At 40.0% G+C, this 12,231-nt stretch overlaps 1 protein-coding gene across 3 annotated transcripts in view; it reads left to right on the plus strand.

Moving 5' to 3' along the window:
- The first annotated feature begins 9,270 nt into the window (after nucleotides 1-9,270).
- The window catches only part of ZNF608 (zinc finger protein 608), a 120,661-nt gene continuing 117,700 nt past the window's right edge, over nucleotides 9,271-12,231 (plus strand). Inside the window, exons 1-2 of one of the 3 annotated variants that reach the window (XM_014577046.4) lie at nucleotides 9,271-9,573; nucleotides 11,672-11,757. The gene's annotated coding sequence lies outside the window, so the exon portion shown is untranslated. Of the gene's footprint in view, nucleotides 9,574-9,595; nucleotides 11,758-12,231 lie in introns of those variants that run through there. The other 2 variants (XM_006130110.5, XM_089779281.1) reach the window with 2 other exon arrangements.

Here is a 12,231-nt window from a genome sequence, read left to right on the forward strand (position 1 = left end):
TACTTCCTTAATGCAATTCCAGAGGTAGGGTTGTGCAGCAGCTGAATCTCTCCTCCATGTGGTAGGCAGCAGATTCAGCTGCGGACGTTGCCTTCCATACAAGAGTGAATGGTTTATTTTATATGGAAATATTATTAGCGTTATTCATAATTAATTAATTAATTAAAATGTCTGAATTTTACAGCACTTTCCCTGTAGTAGCAGGGCATTCTTAGCTACAGTACACTTGAACTCAACATGCATGAATTTAAACTCTAACCTCAAACCATCCTTGTAAGTTTGGTAAATCTTTATTACCTGGGTTTACAAAAGAAGATAGCACCTGAGATGGTGAGACTAAATTTTTCAAAATATATCTGTAATGATGGACACCTACCCACCAATGCTCTTGATTGTGCATGCAAAATGGCAGAAGTGTGCATACAAGTCTGGAATATGTGGATGCAAATCAGATTGTGAATAGACCAGGTGTTCTGTTTATGCAAATTGGGAGCATGCACAATAATGCATACAGTTTTAAAATGTGGGCCTAAACAACTTATCCAAGGTTAACTCAAGACTATTCTCTCATAAAAGTGATAATTAATTATTATGATTTATTATTTATATTATGGTAGCATATAATGGTCCTAAGGATTGGGGCTATATTGTGCTAGATGCCATATACACCAACCTTCCTATTCCAATATTTAACTATCCTTATAGTCATAGGCTGGTATGGTAAGCAAGGAAAGGCATTGTCTTCCCAAACCGCCATCTCGGCCCCGCCCACACTCCTCCCCCAGAATGCCTACTCTAGGCGTACTAGGGATGGAGTGTTGCTGCATCCAGCACCCGCCCTGCCCATGCTCTGGGGCTGGGGAGACTGGAGACGTGCACCCTCCTATCTCCCTGTGCTCTGGGAAAGCTGGGGATGTGCACCCGCCCTCTCCCCTGCTGGGAGAGATGGTGTCCTGCCCTGCCTGCCTGTGGTGGATGGGGCGAGGAGGCAGCATGGTTCCCGTGGTGAGACAGAGTCTCAGTAGAAGGGGAAGGGCTGGAGTGGAGCTGGGGGTTTGCCTCCTCCACCCCTACCTTCACTGACCGCCCTTACTTATAGTGAGAGTTTCTTCTAATATGTGTGCTAAAACTCTCTTACTGTACATTTAACTGGCTAACACTTCTACCGTCAGTAGACAGGAAGAACAATTAATCACCATCCTCTTTGCAATTCCCATTAACATTGTTGGAAACTAACAGGATCCCTTCAGTCTTTTTTTCTCAAGGTTAAGCATATCTGATTTTCTTAATCTTTCCTCATAGGTCTGGTTTTTTAAACCTGAAGATATGAGGATGCAGATATAGAACCTGAGCACTATGGTTCTCTGACATTCCCTTGTCACTACCAGAGGAGATGGGAGCACTCTTATTGGAGCACTTAAGACCTGCGGCCACATGACTGGCTTGCAGACACTACTAACACAATAGGACATCTAAGCAACTGTGTAAAGTCCAATGCCTGCCACTGCATCTTCATTGGACACATATCTTACATGTGTCCTGAAATCTATATCTGATCTTATTTCTGCTCTGTTTGTGCCCTCACTGCTTCTTACGTGTAATCCATGCTTCTTCTCCAGTGCTCTACTGCTCTTTTGCCTCACTCCTGAGTTACCAATCATGGGTGTGATTACTTGCTCTGGCAAGTCAATGAAGGATTCTTTTTTCTGTTGAACAAGCGAGGTGTAGACCCCATGGTAAGTAGATCTAAGTTGCATCGATTTGAATTATGCTACAAACGTTCATCAAATTGCATAACTTAGATGGACCTGTCCCCATAGTGTAGACCTGCCCTGAGACACCATCAGGAGAGATACGTGACTGTGGCTTTTGCCAGCATAGCTATGTCACTAGAGGGATGTACTTTTTCCCCCACACATCTGCCTGACATGAGGGGTAAGGAATGTATGGGTGAGCAAGCTTTTTCAGATTCAGCATTTTTTTTTCACTTAACATTTATACTGGCATAGCTATGTCAGGCAGATGCATTGGGAGAAAGTAGTGACATAACTATGCTGGCAAAACCTCCAGAGTGACAAAGTGCAGACCTGCCCCAAGAAACAGATCTCCTGACAGAATATTATCTAAGCTACACAATTAGAGTTACATTTTCAAATCAATAGCATAATTCAAATCAATGCAGCTTAGATCTACTTACCATGTGGTCCACATCATGCTTGCTTTCTTTTTCAACAGATCCTATAAATCTCATGTTTTGAGGAATACAGGATCTGTTGAAAAAGGCTTTATTTTCAACAGATCCATGTCTAGACTGCCGTTTTTTTGGAAAGCTCCATTTCGAAAAAAAGCGGTGGCCATGTTTATGCTAATGAGGCATGGGATAGTTAAATCCCTGCTTCATTAGCAATTTAGACATGCTTGATTTGCATCCCTCTGTCGACAAAGGGATGCAATCTAGATGTAGCCTCTGTGTCTCTACTTCTTGTCCCACTGTAGGAAGAGAGCCAGCAGACATACCAGTGAGAAGAATGTAGCAGAGAGGGAGATGTGGTTTCCCATTCAGGACCTCGTATAGTAACTTCTAGTAGATTTACTAATTTATAATAGGATCACTCTCAACTATAGCTACATCACCTAATGTATTTCCTTGCTTCTAATGTCACTCACCCCTGCTATCAGAAACTCAAGCATTCATATTAATTCTGAGCTGCTCTTTTTTCTCTTACACTTATGAGGCCAGTAACGCTGCCAGTTGTCACTTTCCAAACACATTCTGATAACTTCTTTGCTGAAATTCCAGTGTCACAACTCTCCAAACTTTATTCTGTCTAAAATGTAGCAGCTCATCTTCTCCTTCCTCCCAGTGGTAGGAACACATTATCCTTATATTCAGAAATTTTCACAAATTCACTCTATTTCAAATTTCAGTATATACTCTGCCTTCTAGTCATCATGATCCTGTTCCTAATTTGTTCTATCTGATTGTGTCTCATCCCTCCTGTTCACTCAGGCTGTGTCTAGAATGCAGGTTTTTTTTTAAAAAAAGTAGCCTTTTTTCGAAAAAACTTCACCTGCGTCTAGACTACAGCCGCGTTCTTTCGAAATTAAATCAAAAGAACGTGGCTTTTCTTTCGACGGCGGTACTCCTCATTTCACGAGGAAGAACTCCTTTTTTCAAAAGTGCTCTTTTGAAAAAAGGCGTTCTTGAATGCAAACAGGGCTTTTTCGAAAGAGAGCATCCAGACTGCCTGGGTGCTCTCTTTCGAAAAAGCGGCTCACTTTTTCGAAAGAAGAGATTGCAAACCTCTTTCGAAAGAGGCTTTTTTGAAAGATACTTTTGAAAAAGCTTCTTTCGAAAAAGAGCATCTAGACTGCAATCTAGACGTAGTCCCAGTGTCAGATTTCTGTCTGCCCTCTTTTCAAATAGCACAATATATCCTTCTCCCACATTTTCTAGTATAGACTACTTACTCCCTATGCCTAATTGACCACCACTCTGCAAATTCCAATTCAAGACTCATCTCCACTCTCCCTGGCCTATGACTCCTAGCCTTCTCTTTAATAAAACAATCTAATCCTATTCCCTAAGCCTTAGTTTCATTTCCCCATGCTCATTTTTTTTCTCCCTGAAAATCTAACATATGGCACTCTGCCATTGGCCTTTGTACACTCCTTCACCTTCGCACTACCATAACTATGAATAGCACCAGTATAAAATATTCCAATGTCATACATCACTTGTATTACAGACTATAATTCACTATGAAGCATTGTGATGTTTTATATGAAAGTTGGTATACAAAAATTGCTTATATAACATATTAGGTCTATAAGAAAAGTCTAATGTACATTTACACATTTTTTTTACCTATCATATACAATTTACTGATTTAAAAGAATGTGTTTTATACACAACACACTCAGGATATGCCTACGCTATGCAGCTTTTAGTGATGTGTTTATACAGCCCTGTCGCTAAAAGTCAGCATGTGTGAACACTGTCAGCACTTCTGCTGACAAAATACGTCTACCCCCAATGAGCGGGTTTTGCTTTGCCCGCAGGAGAGCACTCCTGCCTACAAAGGAGGGTTCACATGAACACTTGCAGTGGCAAAACTTTGTCATTCATGGTGTGTGTGTGGGGAGAAGAAGCACCTGTGAATAACAAAAGTTTTGTCCAGCAAGTACAAGTGTAGACACAGCCTCAGTAATAACAAAAAATGGAGTATCTCTGCTGCTGAGCTGGTCACTCATGTCTGGGTCAAAAGGTCAGTAGCTCAAATTCTACTGCAGGATTTCATAGAATCACTGAAGTTAGAAATGGGAAAGACTTATTAGATCATTCAGTCCATTTCATTGCTAGCATGGGATTGCTCCCTCCAGGATATTTTTCTAGTGTTTTGTCCAACCTAGTTTTAAAGTCCCAAGCAATGGGATTTAACAACTTCCTTTGGGAGGCTATTCCACAGATTAATACATCTCACTGGAAAGATTTTTTTCCTGATCTTCAGCTGAATTTTTCTCTATTATTCTCAGTCCCTGACTCTTAACTATTCTCTTGTCTATCACAGATGCACATATGGATCTTACATAAATCATTCCCCTGATCACTTGTTTCATTTCTTTGAACTGCATTGACGTGAATTGTAGTCATATGAATCCACAGCAATACCTATCTGCATCCTGAACTATTAGAGAGACTGACCTGTTAGATCAAACTGATGTATCTTCTGATTATTCAGGTGAAATTTAAAGATTGATGTAAAGGAACAGGGAATACCTAGCTAATATTCTCTTTCAGTAAAATAGACACCGTGTAAGTCTATTTATGAAATGTTTGCTAACTCAAGTTGTCTATAGAATCATTACCCTTCAAGAATCTAATTAATTGCTTTCAAAAGTGCCATAGTGTGCCTTGTATATAAAATAGTGATAGAAATGTATATAAAATGTGCTATGTACAACAAAATTGCATTCTACTTTACCTAATTCATCTAGTAAATTAATTCACAGGCAAATAGATATTGTCCCATTCTGGATGTCAGAATAAAGAAAGGAATGCTGCTATGGTACTTTTAGCACTGACACTGTTACACATACACACTCAGCTCTTTTATTTTAAAAAAAAATCCCCCACAGTCCCTTTACAAATCAGAAACAAAGAGTAAGAGCCAGGGTTTGTCTTATCTTTAGACAATCAAATCAATAAATCCCATATGAAAATTTAAGTTTTTGTTTACAAAATAAAACAATTTTAAAAATTGCAATTATTTTAAAACCAGACATTTCAGAGGGACTAGTCTTAACAGAAATACATCTTCCCAGTGGGAATATATTTGCATATAGCTAATATGTTTCTCAGTGGTTAACTGCTAGTTTATAGAGAATGCTTTGTGGAGCAGTGAATGTGAAAAATAAGATGACCTGACTCTTTCCTCCACAAAAGGCATAAACCAGGCTGAGGCCAGTGTGCAGACTCTGCTGTATTGCTGCTAACTGAACATACTGGACTGAGCATCAGCCAATGAAAAGGCTTAAAAGCATATTTCCATAATGATGATTGGCTGCTGGACTCCAGGCTCACTTCAGCCTTTTAAAGGAAAGAAAAATAAGAGCTTTGCTGAGCAAATATACAACACAACTTTCTGTCTTTCTGTGGCTTGTTTAATATTCTCTGGTTGTACCAATTCATCTTCTTGAAAAGCTGTTTTTTTGGGGGGGTGGGGGACAGGAAACAGTTGTTCACAACAAAAATAGGTTTCAAACCTCCAAAAGATTTCACATAATAGATTTTTGCTAGTAAACTTTTACAGCAAATTTGATGGGTCTGCTTGGCTTGTTAAATAGAATAAGGTTTTATTCAAGAGTCATAACAGCCTACACATGCTTTAATTAGCAAAGGTTCTGGTATGTCAGAGAAACATCCCTAGGTTTATTGGGCTTGGGTGGGTCTTTTAAAATGAGTAGCTTGTGTATAAAACTGTACTTCAATGGGGAGAGCAGGCAGAAATTAATAAAAGTGGGAAAACATCTGAACACTCACTCATATACAGGGCTTTGGATTCTTTTCGAATGAAGGACATTTTCCCCTTCAGAAAAGAGTTGTTTTAAATCATCTTTCTGCAACCACTCACGATGTGAGTGCTCAACCCCAGGCAATGGGCGCTGTGTAATTGTTCCTTTCCAAAGAGCTTCTTAATAATAAACGACACAAGACATGTAGCGATATGTATTGGGGATTTTCCGAGTTCAAGGAACTGCGAGATAAGGTGAGACTATTTCATCCACACAACGTCAGCTTCAGTTGCACGAACATCTGTTCTATAGACCGTCCTTTTAAAAAAACTGTAATGGTTGACTAATGCAGATAAAGCAGTGGGCGCATTTTTGCAGTCTTGCCCAGTGACCATTCCTTGGCTACCTAACAGACCAGCCATTCAGAAGCAATTTTCTTCAGGCTGAAATTATGTGCTGACGGTAGCAGATCACTTCCCATAATAGCCCTTCCCCCACCCAATGCTAAATACAATCTGTCTCCTACTCACTGTAATAATAACGTGCAAATGACTGTAATTTTGCAGACAAGAAGCAGCCCAAAGTGAAACGTGTCTAAACAGAGGTCGATTTTGAAAAATCAGGGCTATTACCTAAATCTGTAAAATACATATTGTAAAAAAAATCACACACACAGCTACAACGATCTGCATTAAGACATGAGGGGGGAGGGAGAGGGAGTAGCCTCTAAATTGCTGATTTTAAAATCTTCCCTAGCACAAAGGTTAATCGTTACAATAAAGTTTCAATTCACACTCTCAGATTTCCACAACTGTGCCACCTCAGACCTCAGATATGTGCATGTCAACGTATAGATCATCTAAGCTAAGAGTAGCCGTGTATTCTTCAGTGTTTACACTTATTTGCATTGCATACTGCTTTGGAAGTGGGCACTTTGCAAGCACTTACTTTTGTTGGCACCGTGTTGTGTATTGTGAGAGTGCCTGTGTGGGAGGGCTGACTATAAAGGAGAGTCTATACAGCATACCCTGCTTACATTACAACCCTGCTCAAGAATCCTCCTTCTCGCCCCCAACAAGTATTCTCAACTGTCGTTAAATGCTTTTTCTACTTAGAGTGCACTAGCATTTTTATTAACAATTTAAAATGTTTGATGTCACCACGGGCTGTGCTAGCAACTACCTTAGCTGCGCAAATTAGACCCGCCTCTGTCAGCACCAAGAGGTGAAATGTTTTAAAAGAAAGGGAAGTGGAGTATATATCGTTCCTTCCAGGCAATTTTAAGCGTTGCTCGCCAAACAACATATGGCATGAGGTGCGCTCTTTATTCTCAGCAAATTTCAGTTTAGCCGGGGAAAGGAAAACAGGAGACAGGACCCATTGTTGTAGTTTACGGCCATTAAAATATGGTTTTCGTTAAATTTAAAGACGATCTCATTTATATGATACATTAGCAATAATTCAGACGTGTTGTGATTCACAATGCGACCAGAGGGGAAAGAAGTATGCAGTCGCCACAGCGAAGAATGTTGTTTATTGCAGCACCAACTCCAGACTGGATTTAAAGAACATAGGCTGTCTAGTCTTTTGGTAAGATAACTAAATCAGAAGTGGTTTTTAGCCAAGCTTTCACTATGACTTCTGAAATGAGCAGGTCCTAAAATGTTTCTCCATCTGCAAATACTCTACTAAACACCCTTTTGATTTTAAGTGTCGACCATATAAGCACGAATGCACATACTTTGCTGAGTTGGACAAAGTCCAAAAAGCGTATCTTGTCACACTGTCATCTGTATCCAGTATTACAGATGTCATGCTTTAACTTCTTTCCGGAAACTATGATTTGGGCAATTTTTTCAATTAGCTGTTCAAAGATAAGAAAAGTCCAATATTGATTTTCAGAGTGAGATACTTTACACAGCGAGATACACGCAGAGAGGATTTGAAATGAGACATAAATGAAAAATAAAAGCGCATAGTTAGCCAGACTCTATGGTAGTTAATAGACTTTAATATTAAATTACCCATACAAACTATTATTTTCATGCGAGACCCCATCAACCTCATGATATGTGGCCGCAGAGACACATTATCTGAGTTATCAGCCTTTTCGTCCTGTAGTTAATTTAATTCTCGACGAGATATTCATGTTTGTTGGGTCCTTTGAATGTAGAAATTGTTCTGTACAAAGGGGGTGGGGGAGGGGCTGCGCAAGCTGATCAATTTAAGCAGCATAAGGAACGTACTTAAATTTAAATAAATTCAAATGCATTTTTAAAGCACATTTGGATCGAAGCCTGAACAAAAGAACTGATTAAGATTCCCCCTCCCCTTTTTTGACGCAAGACAAAGCCTTCTGCTAGAAAAGATTTGTGTCCCTGATTCTTGTGAAAGGGTGTTGTTCACGTGGTAGTTATATGGTCGCTTGCATTCACAGTTCAGTGCTTGCAGCAATAAATCAGGAAACTGGAAACAAAAGGGTTACGTGCTTTTCCAACAGCAGAGCAACCGCACCGTGTTCTGTAAGTCATACGGTAAAAATGAACATGAAATAAACGCCGAGGAAGGGACAGGCTGAGGAATAAGGGCACACCGACCACGCTGCTGCGGTACCTTGTGTCTCTCTAACGCAAGGGTGGGTGAGGGGGAGGAATGGAATCCAGTTCTGTTCTTGGCTCAGCCTCCCCTTCTTAAAATACGTTGTTTGCTTTTCTCCTTGGCTAAACATGAAAATGATCGCACTCACGTAACTGCCTCCCTCTCGGTTTCGTGTCAAGCGGTTACAGTTCTGAATGAGGGGGCATTCAACAACGGAGAATGAAATTTTAATTTGCCCGTGTGAAACAGAAACTCCCCCCCCCCCCCCCCCACCGTTGGTTTGAAAATTGTATTGGAATTAAATTAAAAAGCAAACGAGGAAGCCCTCCTCCCACTGTGTGAGGCTTGGCTGGGCTGCTCGCCTCCTTATTTGGTTGTCTTGACACGAAATGTTATATAGGATAATGCTGTAATTGAAATGGGAAACATGATTTGTATCTTGCTGCAGCAGGAGGCTGCCTGCTGTAGCACTAAATGTAGTTTGAGGATTGCAAAATACAAGGCTTCTATGTATGTATGCGTGTGTGTTTCTCCCTTTCACCCCCTTCGGCAGCCGAGAGGAGCGGCTATCCAATCAGAGAGCCCGGTTTCATAAAAGCTGGTCTCTGATTGGGCAGATGGGAAAGGGCATTGGGAACAAAGAAAAGTCCCTTTCAGGTACAGAGTCTGTGCTTGCTTCACACACTCTCCCTTCTCCAGTTCTGATTTCTGCTGCTCACTATTGCAGTAAAGCCAGCTTGTTGTGTAGTGTGTATGTGTATATATGTGTGCAGGGGGATTTTTATTTTTTTAAATTTTGTTTTAAAAAGGAAGGTTCATGATATCTGGTGCTCTTTTCTTCCAAACACAATAAATCTGTTGAAGAAATTTAGATTTTTTTTCCAAAAATAAAAAGCGGCTGCAACAAAAACATACTCAATGCAGTTAGAAGGAAAAGGTCAACTCGATCCAATACAGATCGTAAGTACGGTTGCGTGGTGTGTCTATAGCACTTAGAGGGGATTTTTTTCATGCAAAGGGGAGTATTATGAGTTTTGTGCATTGAAATAAGGAACTAATTATTTGTGTTTAAAAACAACAATCAGAAAACCACGAGTAGGCTGAGTTATCTAAGGGATATGAAGGTGAGGGTGAAAGCATTGTAGCCTCTCACACAAATCATATTGACGGTGCACTCGGTTGGGGGAGGGGGACGTTTTTACCTTTTTGGTTTTTTAAGTGACCAAGAGGGGAAAATAAAAGTGACACAACTACAGGCCAGCCAGCATATTTTCTCTCGCTCTACACTCAATCTCCCGTAAAAAGAGCAAGCAACTTGTTAATAGAACCTATGGGGTACAAAAATAGCTTAGCTGAGCAGGAGTTTTTCTTCTCTCGTCACATGTTAATACCCACAATGTAATGCTAAATTAGGGGTTGGTGACGCCCATATGTTTTACAACCCCACTCCAAAAAAAGCCCGACAACCTTCATCCCCCCCAACAGAATCTATGGTGGGTTTAGAATGGAGGCTAACTTGGAAGCTATCAAATGTTTAATCTTTTATATACGAAGGCATTAAAACCTTGAAATAACCTCCCTAACCCTCCCCCATCCTCTTGTCTCTAAACTACTACAAATTGCAGATAACTTGAGGAAAGCTTTTATAAGGTGTTTCGCTAACATATGCTTTTCCGTGGTGTTCAGTACATTTCACTCATTCCTAACTTCAGAGACCCAGTTCTCAGAGAGAAATGTTTCACATTCATAACTTGTAGCTGTGCCAGCAGCAGAAGGGGGAGGGAGAGAAACAGACCTTAAGGGTTTTTTTTTCCTAAAGACCAGATCAGTATTTTCTTGATACGCTTGTCACCCATTTTTGTTCTCACGACAACCAATTGAGCCCTTGATCGTCACGTGATGTGAAAGGCTTGAACTGTAACAAAATCGCTCCTTTTAGATGGTTGGTTGTTGGTAACTCGCCCATCCCCCCTCCTGCCCTAACATTTCCAGCAAACCAACTCTCCTTTCCAATCCATCAACAATTCATTACAGCTTTTAGCTTCCAAACGCCAGCTAATTAAAAATACTAAGCCAAGCTCCGAGACCATCTGACTTAAAGGCAAAGAGGGGGACATGAGGGGAATAAATAAAAAGACGATGTAATGTTTGATAAAACAATAAGAAAAAAAATTGTCTTGAAAAAAAAAAAAGCCCAACAACAACCACCAAACGTCTATTTTATCTCTTTTGTCTCTAATTACTGAATTACTTGCAACGTGACTGATTAGCTTGAGCTCCCGGATTCCTCCTCCACGCCCCCCCCCCCCAACCACACACTGTAGTTCGGATGCTATTTTTTACAACAGAAAAAGGGGGGGGAATAAATCCAGATCTCCCCCTTGGGAAGAGTTACTTAATTTTAAAACACCCTCTTTCCTCCACTCCCACGAAATGTTCTGATAACTGGTTTATCAGAACACTGATTTTCCCCTCCCTCTTTCTCGCCCCCCCTTCCCCTCCTCACTCCCCCCTTCCTTTCCCCCCTTAAGTTAGTTCAAGAAATCAGATCTGTCAGGACGGGCGAAAAAAATGCCACTTCCCGACTAACAGGCGGAATCCAGCCCAGATTTTCAGTCCTTTCTTCTTTTTTTTCCTTCCTCTCTTTCACTAATTTATCCCGATGTTAGCACATTCTGTCTTGTAACAACCGGACGCCTGTAGGTTTGTTTCATGGGATCATTACTTACTGATCAGGATGGCTCTGAAGTCTGGAGTTGAAGACGGAATGTGAAGTTGGAAAACATTTTAAAATTGTTATTATTACATCTCTGTGCTTGTTAAGAAACAAACAAACAAACCAAAAATAGGTCCTTGATGCTCCTATTCTGAATGTGAAATACTATCTTCCAGCTTTTAAAGTTGAGGAACATCATTTTTTTTTAAGAAAGGAGGAAAAACAAAACAAATAAAGGACTCCTGATCCGGGTGTCAAAATGGGGGGAGATATATTTTTGAGAGATTATACTGGCTGAGATATTGTTTGTTTTTTTACTTCTTGATCACTTTGTTCTTTAAGTAAAATGAGGCACAGAGTTGTTGCTGAGTCGAGTGGAAACAGCATTTTGATTTGCTGGCTTAATTAAAAATGATAAAGGAATAAAGGTAAGCAATATGCCTATATATGTATAAATATTGAGACAGTCAACTGTAAAATGGATAGATCCCTTTAAAATCGTTTTAACTAAGCTTTGTCAAACACACACTCATTTGCGGTCGCTGAGGCCACCTTGGTGCAGATCACTTAAAGTGTATGTCTTAATCAGTTTCCTGTACAGTCAGTAATACTATATTTAACAGACTGAGCAATTGTGTAACCTAGTAGTGCGTTAGAACTGGTTGTAGAATGCTCTTGGGTATATTATTTTTAAAGAAGAGACACTTTTTACCCATAGAGTGGGATATTTCTTGAAATAAACTAACCTTTTAAATTATATATTATTTTTAAATGGAAGCTGTCTTATATTAATGAAAAACAGGATTCATGCCTCCTTTCACCTTTGCCAAAGGTTAAGTAAAATTGGGGCACAAGATAGTATTGAAAAGTCACAAAACTTCAAAGATCCGGTTTAAAATCAC

Source organism: Pelodiscus sinensis, chromosome 6, assembly GCF_052426305.1.
Source record: "Pelodiscus sinensis isolate ZL-2025 chromosome 6, ASM5242630v1, whole genome shotgun sequence".
Taxonomy (NCBI): Eukaryota; Metazoa; Chordata; order Testudines; family Trionychidae; genus Pelodiscus; species Pelodiscus sinensis.